The sequence below is a fragment of the Lycorma delicatula genome, chromosome 5 (assembly GCF_047948215.1).
Source record: "Lycorma delicatula isolate Av1 chromosome 5, ASM4794821v1, whole genome shotgun sequence".
Taxonomy (NCBI): Eukaryota; Metazoa; Arthropoda; class Insecta; order Hemiptera; family Fulgoridae; genus Lycorma; species Lycorma delicatula.
The window spans coordinates 25,651,971-25,665,469 of NC_134459.1; positions in this window are offsets into that span (position 1 = coordinate 25,651,971).

Below are 13,499 nucleotides of genomic sequence, written 5' to 3' on the forward strand. Positions count from 1 at the left end.
TTTTCTAGGTAAACCATTTTAAACCACGTGCAATAAAGACAACAATTACAAAAGGGTCGGTTTTGGTTTTTATGTTAATAAAAACTATTTTATTTTCTGTTTCATATAAAATGTTTCCATTATATTTTCATTTTGAATTAAAATAATTAAAGTTAATTATTTTCTGAACCGCTTTGTATCTAATAGTACATTAATAATTAATTCAAGGTAAATTGTTTATTAAGAAAAATTATTAGAAATTATTATATTGTTAAGAAATAAACGAAATTAATCATTCAGATCATAATTCTCGACTCCAAATACAATCAATTAAATTTTATATAAAATAAACAAAAAAGCCTACACTCCACATTTATTTAGAAGTGCGTGCACACGCACACGTGAGTACGGCACTTCCTATTTATAAATATTAGAGTAAAAATCCACATTTCGACGCCAATTTTCATATACGTCAATAAATTTTATTCTTTTATGTTTCAAAAGTTTGTTTATTTTTGATAATTCTGCCTTTAATCACATTGATGTCTTGCTTCTGTTTGTGCGCCAACCGCATAAACGAATTTAAACATCATGGCGGGAAAAGGATTTTGGGACGAGCCACTGCGCAACGCTGGATAGAATTTAAAATTCCTTAGTCTGGCTCTCAACAGATACCTCTCCAATATGGTTGCAGCTATTCTGTATCACTGAGCACTCAAGCCCCCTCACCAACGGCAAGGTCTCATAATTCAGAGAGTAGGAGGAGTAAACCAGTATCACAAAGTAAAAAATATTATTTGCTTACATCAGTAACCACTTAACAGCCATAATAAAAAAATAAATAAATGCATTGTCAGACGATCAGCTCTGTGAATCTGACAACGTTGATTTTGTTGTCCTTGGATGGGATTGCAAGAAAATAAACAGTAATATAAAATTCAACTAACATGTTTTCAAACACTTGCTGAAGATCACATATTGCTCGATGAAAACCGGCATACACACTACCTAAATTAGTTTCACGTACAAACTGCTGACACATCATAATTTGTAATAACAAATGATGTGATGTGAAATGGTATGCTGAAGATGGGTCATCTGAATGATGCTGAAGATGGCAGCTGAAGATAGCATCTTCAGCATCAACTGGTAACAAACGAAGTGTCCCTGGGGCACTGTTTTTGGAGGTGCAATTGTGTGCTATTATATAATATCTCTCCAGACAATTTTATGATTTTTAAAATCCAAACTGGGTATTGTAACTATGTTGAAGGCTAACTTTTGCATACTACAGGTACAATCTCGATTTAAGAGCTCATGAATTTTTCGTCACCAATTGTGTATGCATCCACATTAGTTACTATTATTCTATCTTTTGTAATTTAGTTTCTTTTTCAGGTTTCTGTACAGCCTGAATACTATAATTTTTATTTACCGGTATTACTCTCACAACCATGAAGATAATGTACACTGTAGAATCCAGGGAGTGGAGCTCTCTGGGTAGATGGGAATAGCTACTGAAGCAAGCTTTGCGGCCACAGGGTAGGCCTCATAGCCCCAGGAAGCTCGAGGAGCCCCTGAGTTGGCTCTGGGATTTGCCTGGGCTGAACTGAGCCTCAAGGGTCCAGGTTCTGGCTAAATGGCTAGTTACTTTATACTTTACATACTCATATAATTAAATATAAGCTGTTTTTTCTTTTAATATGGACTCATTTTAAATTCTCTGGTTTTCTTTTTCAGTTGGATCGACTTATTTTTCCCTGAATTATAACTTCAAAAAGCTTTTTACTGTTCAGATATTATCTATTAAAGATTATGTTTATTAACAGAAATAACAGAAGAAGTAAAAGTAATACTGATTATCAGTATTCTTTATGCCTGATTTAGTTAAAATGAATGAGTGTCAACTGCAGACCACAGTTATTTCAGCTGGAACTTGTCATTCGTACATTTTGAAAATCTATTCACAAAAAAAAATGTCTCTAGAATAAACAAAATAACCTAGGAAAATGACTCTGAATATCCTAGGTAACATCCTAGGAAAATGGGCTGCAAAATTATGCAGTCTGACAATTTTGTGCTTGTTTTTTCTTCCTTTACTAATTGTGAATTTAAAATAATTAATTATTATTTCTATTTTTAGTAACACAAGTGCAAAATCTTAAGATTATATCATTTTACGATCCACTTAAACAATTTTACCTGTTACAGATGAAATTGTTTAAGTGAATCTAAACACATGTAAGTAAAAATGTTTGTCGATTAATCTGAACAAATAATTCTGTTCATAATAAGAGGCTTAATTTAAATTTAATAAAACAAATATCTATTATAGTATTAGGGGCTATTAATGATAAGAAGTTAGAAGGCTGTTCTTTTGGATTTTCAAAGTTAATTATTTAGTAGAAGGTGTTATTGAGTACACATATACCAAATTTTATTAAATTATTCCAATCATTCTTAAGATATAAATTTTTATTGAAAAAAAAAAAATTGTAGAAAGAGGGAAAATTAAGTGATTTGGATTATTTTTCCACATGAACTTTTTTAAATTTTGATGTGAATCAGTCCCTTAAATTTTTCTGATACCACCCACAACACTCTTCATAAAAGAATAACTGTTTATACATGAAATAAAAGTAAGACAAATTTATGAAGATGCTAAATATATCAAATAAATACAGAATACCAATTTAGGTCCACAAAAATTCATCTGGTTTCAATAGCGAAGAACTAAAATGTTGGCTTGACTTTGCATATCAATCTAGGCAGATAATGTTTTAATTATATTATGACAATTTTATTATATTACATAGCAATATGATAATAATAATTAATAGTGTAATGATTACATATTTGAATAAATGCAACACAAAAAATATACTACTTTTCTTTTGCTTTTTACCATTCTGAATGGGAAGTTTTCTAAATAAAATAAGTGAAATTTGATTGCTTTCTTGTGCTGTGAGTAGATGTCAAAAATGTAAAGTTGAATGGAGCATTTTTTTTGATTGGCCAACTTTACTTTTTTGACATCCACTCACAGAACAGTCAATCAAAAATTAACCAATCAATTCTCACTTTTTTTTCGGAAGCTGTTAGTTCGTGGAACTCATGGAAAACGTGGAATGTGGAAAAGGCAAGGAAGGAAATATAGTGGGTGAATACGGGCTGGGCAAAAGGAATGAAAGAGGAGATTAACTTATAGAGTCTATCAAAGACTCTATCTAAAATTATACTTTGTTGCCCCAAAATATAATTTAGTAATTGCAAACACCCAATTTAAAAATCATAATAGAAGAATATACACTTGGAAAAAGCCAGGCGATACTGCAAGGTATCAGAAAGATTATATCATGGTTAAGCAAAGATTAAGAAATCAACTCGTTAACTGCAAAACTTACCCTAGAGCAGACATTGATAGTGACCATAATTTGGTGATAATGAAATGTAGATTGGGGTTAAAAAACCTGTAGAAAAGGTGTCAGATGAATCGGTGGAATTTAGAAAAGCTTGAGGAAGAGGAAGTAAAGAAGATTTCAAGGATGACATCGCAAGAGGTCGTAGAGAAAAAAGTTAAAGTAGAAAATGTAGAAGAAGAATGGGAGAATGTTGAAAAGGAAATTCTTAAATCAGCAGAAGTGAACTTAGGCAGAACAAATAGAACTGGTAGAAAACCTTGGGTTTCAGACGATATATTGCAGCTGATGGATGAACATAGAAAATATAAGAATGCTAGTGATGAAGAAAGTAAAAGAAACTATCGGCAATTAAGAAATACTATAAACAGGAAGTGAAAACTAGCGAAAGAAGAGTGGATTAAAGAAAAGTGTTCAGAAGTGGAAAGAGAAATGAACATTGGTAAAATAGACAGAGCATACAGGAAATTTAAGGAAAATTTTGGGGTACATTAATTAAAATCTAATAATGTGTTAAACAAAAATGGTACACCGATTTATAATACGATAGGTAAGTCAATAGGTGGGTGGAATATATTGAAGAGTTATATGGAGGAAATGAATTAGAAAATGGTGTTATAGAGGTAGTTGATGATGAAATGGGAGAAACAATACTGAGACCTGAAGTTAAGAGAGCATCAAAAGATTTGAATGGCAGAAAGGCTCCTGGAATAGACGGAATAACTGTAGAATTACTGCGCAGTGCAGGTGAGGAAGTGACTAATAGATTATACAAACTGGTGTGTAATATTTATGAAAAAGGGGAAGTTGTGTCAGACTTCAAAAAAAGTGTTGTAGTCATGATACCAAAGAAAGCAGGGACAGATAAATGAGAATACAGAACAATTAATTTAACTAGTCATGCATAAAAAATCTTAACTAGAATTCTATACAGAAGAAGTGAGAGGAGAGTGGAAGAAGTATTAGGAGAACACCAATTTGGTTTTAGAAAAAGTATAGGGACAAGGGAAGCAATTTTAAGGCTCAGTTTAATAGTAGAAGGAAGATTAAAGAAAAACAAACCAACATACTTGGCATTTTAAAAAAATTAGGGTTCAAATACAGAGATAGAAGACAAATTTCTATCATTTACATGAACCAAACAGCAACAGTAATAACTGAAGAACATAAGAAAGAAGTCGTAATAAGAAAGGGAGTCCGACAAGGATGTTCCCTATCCCCATTACTTTTTAATCTTTACATGGAACTAGCAGTTAATGATGTTAAAGAACAATTTAGATTCGGAGTAACAGTAAAAGGTGAAAAGAAAAAGATGCTACGATTTGCTGTTTTTTAAACTATAACTTAAATTAAAACTTTTTTTTAAACTATAACAGAAAGTGGCTTCTTCAAAACAAAAAAAATATAGTACATTTAATAACTAATTCAGAGTTGTATCTTACTGTGACAATGTCTTATCTGTTCAAGCAGCGTCTTCATGAAAAGAATTCACATTAACTGAAGCCAATTAAGTAACAGAACCACCTATGACCTCACCCATTTATGTTCCATTTACTTCTGCTGGATTATGTAATTCTATGATAGTTTATGATAAAACCATCATGATGTATCATTTATAAATATTATATTCAATCAAAAAGCGAAATTAACACAATAAAAAACAGTAGTTTTGCCTGAAGTCTTATACTGTTCGAAAGGCCTACGGAATTTCTTAGGAAAAAATAATAAAAGTTGTAAATATACAAATATGTAAATAGAGCAAATAACACACTTTTAGGCAGTAAAATAAGATAAGAAATCCAGAAAGAAAAACAACAGAAAGTTTAGAAATTGAATTACAATGTTACAAATTAAAGTTGATGATTTTGTACCTAACTAAAAAAAATTGGTTTAAAATATTCGTTCTCAAAGTGGGTAATAATGCTCCCTTGTAAGCACTGGAGGCAATCTGGGGGCTTACAGAAAATTGGGGGTGTTCAGGCAGTCTACAAAGGCGATGACCGATTAAAAAAAAGGCAAAAATTATGTTTTCCTGATATTTCAAACTAAATACCTACCTACTACACTAGTAGAAAAAATTTTCAATTGAAGGCTTTGTTTAAATATTGTATTGTTATCACTATTTAATTATTGTTAATATGCTATCACTATTGTTATATAACTATACACAATTAAAATTTTTCTGAAAGCAATTTTAATAAAAATACTTCTAAATATGATTAAATATGTGTTTTCATTGTTCATTTAAAATGTTAAGTTTCAACTCAGAAATAAGATATGCCACATTTAAAAACTAATTGCAATTTGTTTTTAAGAGAGTATCTTAAAAACACCAATTGCAATTATTATTTTTAATAGATGGTAAGTTTAAAAATATTGGGGGCACTAGAAAAGTTTTGATTTTCAATATGGGCGGTGGGTGAAAATTTTGAGAATCAATGGTTTAAAAACACATTAATATAAGATTACTACACCATATAAAGGAAGAATCATGAATATTTTCACTGTACAAATGGGCTAGCCAGGGGTTTGTTAAGACCTTCATCATTTGGCCACTAGCATTTTACTTTATAATCTTCAATTTCCAGGATCTTACTCTGCACAATGTTGTGGAATAATCAAACTGTAAGGAGTTGTAGTAGGGTATCATCTTACCCAAACCTCCCACCCACTGCTGAGTTGGTTATAATTTAGTAACGAAAAGAATGATCTAGTATAAAAAATATGACAAGATATAATGTTAAGAATTAATTAACATGTAATACTAATTAAACACACTGAGATCAAAAGATAAGTAGAATTTTGGAGAAGTTTTTAAACATAACTTTAGCTTATTATCACAAATAAAAATACATTTTGTATTGTTTTGTAAAAGAGAAAAATTAAAATTTGTTTTAAATCAATTTAAGAAAATTATTTTCCTTGCAGAAAAACTGATTCATTAACTTCTTCCATTTTCCTTTAAAAATCTGAATTCTAGTTTTAATTCTCTAAATACATTTGTTTTTCATTTACTTTTAATTGAGTCCATGTTAGGTTTAAAGTTTGATTACCAGTATCAGATTAATGAAAGAAACTCTTTCTTCCAAAATGCCTTATGCAGGTAATTATTATGTCATTCCTATTTACTCCAGGAAGGTGCCAATAATTAGCTACACATGACTTGGGAGAAAAATTACATTAATCTGAAACTCAATTATTAATAATTTTAGTTTTATGTCATTTTTTGTCATGCTGTTCAATGAATAAATCCACTATGCATTTCGCAATAGCATTATTACAAATTTGAGTTTATAAACAAAAGTTTTTGAGGCTTACATTATCATTAGTGTGAGGAAGTAAATGTTTAATCAAACCATTGGAATAGATAGCTAGGATGGGTAAATCATTACTTTTTATTCAACAGCAATGTACCAGTATGCCTTAACAACATTGAAACTAATTAGCATGGAAATTAGAACTAACAAGCATGAATAATAAAATGTAACTTTGTTCACGAGCACAAAAAATATTATAACATTAAAAAAGTTTCAGATAAGATACACAAATGTTAGGTCTAAATTAACTATAACCATAACATCCTAAAAATTACTCATAGTTTTAACACAATTAGTATAAAGTACAACTGTATATAATTAATGTAAAACGAGTTCAGAAACTCACATTCATATTATGTACAATTAAGAAAATTAACTATATGTCACTACTTGCTTTTTTTAGTAGAGGACAAAGGTGCAAAATAGCATCATTTCATTATTCGCAGAAACCAATTGGTAGAACTATCAAAATAATTCTCTTAATAAGTATTCAAGTAAGATTATCTAGACTAAAAAATTAATCTACATCGTTAAATTGAATAATAATCGTTAAAGGTACCACTAGAAAAGACGCTACACAACCATGTCGGATGATGTATTAACGTGTTCTCACATTGCTTACGAGATGTAAAAAACAACCTTAATCTGCCGACATTTTTGATGGGCATTTTAAAATCTACGCGGGAAACAGATCAGGTAAAAGTTATAAATGTATTATAAACAATATTATTCTGGAACTTATCAAAACCTAATAAAGAAGATAGATTAAATTAAAATACTATACTTACATTATTTATTCACACGAATATATTATTTTTTTTTTTTTTTTTATCCACTATCAGAGTTTAGATTACTATTACACTGATAAACATAATTTTTGTTTCCTAATGTTTGATACATGATTTTAAAATGTTTTTTGATGCTGAAAACTAACTCAGAATCTATCAGCCACATTGTTTTTTAAATTTTAATTTTAATTAAAGGATTTTTTTTCATTTTTCAACAAATAGTTGTAAGCATATTACAACTAATACTGGACAAAGAATTAAATCATATCATAGTCACACATTACTACATATATACACCTATGGTTTGATGTGAACCAAAGGATCATGTAACCAACTATTACTTTTGTTTAACAAGTGTGGAATTTCTAAAAAATCTAAATATACTGTAAAATAAGCTTCATTGCAATCTGCAATCAGGCCTGTACCTCACAGTGAAATTATTCCAGTTACTGAGCCACCTGTGAATGTATGTTTCGAAAGCGTGATGAAGAACCAGGTTACACTGCAGAAGACAACAATAATATTGATTTGAGTTATCTTCCAATAAGCCACATCTTGTATCACAAGGTAAATTAAATGATTTGATTAGGGATTTAAATTTATCAAAAGATCAAGCTGAACTGTTAGGATCAAGACTGCAAGGTTGGAATTTACTTTAAAAAAATACAAAAATTTTAGGTTTTGACTTTAGGCTATACTAAAACTATACTACTAAAAAATTTTAGGCTATATTAAGTACATGTGTTTTCTTTGCGAATGGGATAACCGAGCTACAGATAAACAATATGTTACCAAAGAGTGGAAGAAATGAGACAACTAAACTCCAAATGGAAAAAATATTATAACTTCCTCTTCATATCAAGCTAGGAGTCATGAAAAATTTTGTAAAAGCACTGAAGAAGGCTAGAACTGGATCTTTGTACATCAGGCAAAAATTTCCAAATGTAAGTGAAGGAAAATTTGTTGGTCCTCAAATAAGAGAGTCGGTTAAAGATGATGTATTTAAGTCTATATTAAATAATGTAGAAAGTGCAGCTTGGGCTTCATTTAAAGATATTTGCAAAAATTTTCTCGACAAACAAAAATTCAAGAATTACCACAATATTGTTAATCAACTTCTTACTTCATACAGAGCTATGGGATGTAATACGTCTTTGAAGATACATTTCCTCCATTCACATCTGGATTTTTTCCTGGACAACCTCGGAGATGTAAGTGACGAACACAGTGAATGTTTTCACAAAGACATTTAGGTGAAGGAAAGTATAAAGGGAAATGGAATACTAACATGCTAGCTGATTACTATTGGACATTAATCCAGGATGTGTCTGAGGCTATTTATACAAGAAAAAGCATCAGCGAAATTATTCTAACACAGGTATGGCCATGCAAAATTATAAATTTTACACAGTTTAACAGAATGTATTTATAACAAAGGTATTCATTATGTAATTTCACAGCCGATGGTATCTAATGACATAATGCGCTAGCATTTCACATCTTTTTACGAAGTAAAGGAAGTAAAAAATTACGGTTTTCAGATTTCAACAGAAATATCCATTTCCACCATCCCTGAATTCATTTTGATTAGTTTCGGCATGACATCTGTATGTACATATGTATATATCTCGCATAACTCGAAAACAGACATAGAATGATGAAATTTTGGATTAAGGACTGTTGTAACATCTAGTTGTGCACCTTGCCTTTTGATTGCAATAGACTGAACCAAGTGTCCAAAAAAAATCCCAAATTCCAAAGAAATTTGGATTTTTTCTTAACTGCAGTAATAAGTCCTCATTGAGAGTTTTTCAATGATATATCATTGGTACTTATTTTCATTGGTTCCAGAGTTATACCTAAATAAAATTTTGATTAATGAAGTATGTGGATCTTATAGAGGAAGGCACATCGATCGGTTCAATCAGACTTCATCTCTCTTTTTTTTTAACTTTTTTTTGTAATTTTTTTAAAATTAAAAAAAAAATATATTAATAATCTGTTAACCTCTGAATATAAAAATAAATTATGATAAATAATTATTCAATAATAATAATAAAAAATATGAAAAAATATCAGAATTTATTAATGAAATAAAATTTTATGTACTTTCTATTAAAAAAAAAATATGTATATGTAATTTAATACAAGGAAATCATGTGTTGTCCACATCAGATTTTTTATATTATAACAATACTTTTAAAAACTATTTTCAATATAATTTATTTAAAAATGTATTTTTAATGTAATTAATTTTTTTTCACAAAAAATGTTTTAATTTTGCTTTGATTAGAACTGCATTATCTTAAATGAATTTCAATGGTTTTCTGAGAAAAATAAATTACGACTATAAAAGGTAAACAGGTATACTACTAACTGGCCTCTGTGGTAGCGTCTCTGCATTTCATCTGGAGGTCCCAGTTCGAATCCCGATCAGGCATGACATTTTCACACATGCTAAAATCATTCATCCATTCTTCTGAAGCAATACCTAACATGGTTAAAAAAAAAGTATGTTGCTTTCCAAGCTGTTAACTGCAACTTGTGAATGGAAATGATTTTACAGCCTAGGAACTCTTTATAACCGTATTTGAAAATATATAAAGTTTCATATCATAAGTAAATATCCTCAATGAATCGGGAGCTAAAAAAAAAATTAGATGTTCTGAAACTTTTTCAAAATTTTGTAATTCAAAAACAAATTTAAATTTCTCAGTGAACAAAACCTATCCATATTTAATTTATTTTGTAGTAAAAACATTACTTAAATGATGACAATCTCTCATCGTTTAAAACTCGTATATAATCGTGTATCTTAAACATACCTAATTCAAGGCGTTCTGAACGATTAAATAATACTTGGACAACCGCACATGGTTATTCATTCCAAAATTGCTATACCTATTTTGGAGAAACTATTTGAAAGTTATTTTGCACAAAATTTGTTTTTTTTTAACAATTTTTTTTTATAAATCTTATTGTGCGCAATATTTTATTAACCCTGCCCTTTGAAACTACTAAGTGCGATATTACACCCGAAAACAGTCTTTATTCTGTCATTGTATAGTCACTAAATTAGTGATTATTCAAATATTCCATTTTAACTAATACAATTGTTAAATTTTAAAACGCTAACCAGATTGATAAATAAATTACAGTGTTGATTCTTGTGTTAAAAAAAAAAGTTTCAAAATAATGGTATGTTGCAAAAGGGCTTTGAATCCCAATCAGGTTCAATATTTTTACATCTTAAAAATTTATTTCATAATTAAAGAGAAAAAGATAACTGGATATTAATATGTTGTCAATTCAAATAGATTATGAATATTTGTTTTAGTAATGCGTGATGACAATAAAAGTTCCTTGGTGCACTACCTGGCCAGCATCTCGTTGCTAGACATGGTTGTTATGTAACGCTTCCTCACTCCAACCAACTCTCTTTTTCTGTTTAGCCTCCATAACCACCATAGGCATTACTTCAGAGGATGATATGTATGAATGCAAGTGAAGTGTAGTCTTGTACAATCTCAGGTCGACCATTGCTGCGATGTGTGGTTAATTGAAATCCAACCACCAAAGAATACTACCGGCATCCATGATCTAGTATTCAAATCTGTATATATAAGTAACAAACTGCCTTTACTAGGATTTGAACCTTAGAACTCTTGACTTTGAAATCAGCTGACTTAAACCATCTACAAATGTTCAAGGTTAAGACAGTCTACCGCTGTAACATTGTTAGGTAACTTTAATGTGGCAGGTTTTGTACAGGAAAATCTAGGAAATGTTTCTTTTCTAAATGTTATCATACATATAAATGTTAAAAATGCTGCTGCTCACCTTACAAATTGTAAGGCGGTATTGTTTTCTACAGATTGTGATCTTTTACAATCAAGTAATTTGTTAAACTGTTGCGGTAATTCTCACAATTTAGGTTTTTCTAATCTTACAAATATTAGTATTAATATTGTTTATGGTGAAATTTTTCATAGTGATAAGTATAACTTACCTTCAGAGATAACGTTACCTAAAATTTTGAATTCTAATCTTATATCTGATCAATACATACCAGATTATAAAAAGATACATTTTTTAAGATTCAACATATAATAAATGTGGGTTTGATTGTAAATAATATTTATTTTTTACATCATCACATAAGTATGAAGCTTGTGTGTGGAACATGGAAATGGAATTTTATGGTGTATAAAAATGTCACGCCTGACTGGGATTTGATATTGATCATGATACAGAAATTTTTACTGAGGAATTGCGACTATGTATTAATAATATTGTTTACTGTCATGTACCAAAAGTACATATACAAAAAATATTTTCAAAGCGGTCCTCTAGTGAACATATTATAGCAATTATTAATAAAAAATAGTTCCTTAATCTTCAAAAACAATATAAATCTACTTTAAAATTAAATAAAAATAAAATTCTTTCAGTATGTGATAAGGTGGGTAAAATGAGGGTGTTGAAGTGGCAAGATAAACGAGATGTCTTGTGTTTGACAACAAAATTAGAATGCGTAAAAGTAGTACAGAAAGGAAAGAAGACAATGGTCCCAAACATTGTCAATGATTATATTTTTAGACAGAGTTGATAGGGTGTATGAAATGCTGAGCGTATACACACTTGAAAGAAAAAGATAAAAAGGGAGAATAAAAGCAGTTCTACCAACTTTTAAATTTATATAGACTATTTTCAACAACAATTGTATTAATTATACAAGGGCTTTTGGGTTATTCCTCCATCATCAGGGATTATTGATTAATTATGAATTTTATAGTTGTGAATATAAATTTTTATAATTAATTAAATCAAAGATAAAAATTAAAGTGATTATGTTCATAACTGTTATGAAATATACATTGAATCACTTAGCCAATCCAATGGTTATTAATTATTGTATAATTTGCTTAAATAGTATATTGTTATAAAATCTGATTTGTTCCTTTATTAGTTTATTATTACTCAGATATATATATGAAATTTCGCTAATATACTAGTGTTATGAAAATTATTGGTGTATTCCAATATTTCAGTAAATACATTTGGGTTGTAATTTTGTCCATTGGGTTGTAATGTTCCAGTTTTTAAAATTTTTCTATTAGCCTCATATTGTGAGGAACAGCCTGTATTTTAATGGAGTTGAATATAATACTGTGTATCTATTTATTTTAATGTTATTATTTTACAGCATTAGGACCATCATGTGGTCAAAGGTTATGTGAATGCGATCGTAAATTAGCTGAATGTCTTAGAAGGCTTCCATGTCCACGTAGTAAATTTGTTTGTACTTCTTCACCACGGAGATTGTTACAGAATATATTAATGTTATAGCACTGGTATAATTCGGTGAGTTCTGCAATTTACTATTATCAGTATTTATTGATAAACTAATTAGTACTGTGCATTTTAAGAATAGTTTTTTAAAAATTTATTTTGGTAGATATCATTTTTAGATTTACATGGAAGACTTACATTTTTATTCATGATTTACTTTCAAATTTACTTGAACATTTTCGCATATCCATGTGTATATTCATGCATTTGGAGTTACATGCATGTAACCATGTATATTTACATGTACATATATGTATATTGTGAATTTTATCCATTTTTTATTTCTTTGTACAAAGTAAAGGAAAAATGTAATTGTGAAAAATTTTGGTTTTCAGATTTCAATGGAAATAACCATTTTGACCATCCCTAAATCCATTTTGGCTAATTTAGCGTGACGTCTGTATATATGTTTGTATCTCCCATAACTCCAAAACGATTAGCTGTAGAATGTTGAAATTTTGTATTTAGGACTTGCAACATCTAGTTGTGCACCTCCCCTTTTGATTGCAATCAACTGAATCAAAAGCAACAACCAAAAATGTTCAAAAAATCCTAAAATCAAAAATATTTGGATTTTGGACTTTTTCTTAACTGCAGTAATAAGCCCTCATTGAGAGGTTTTCAACAATACATCATAAGTAGTA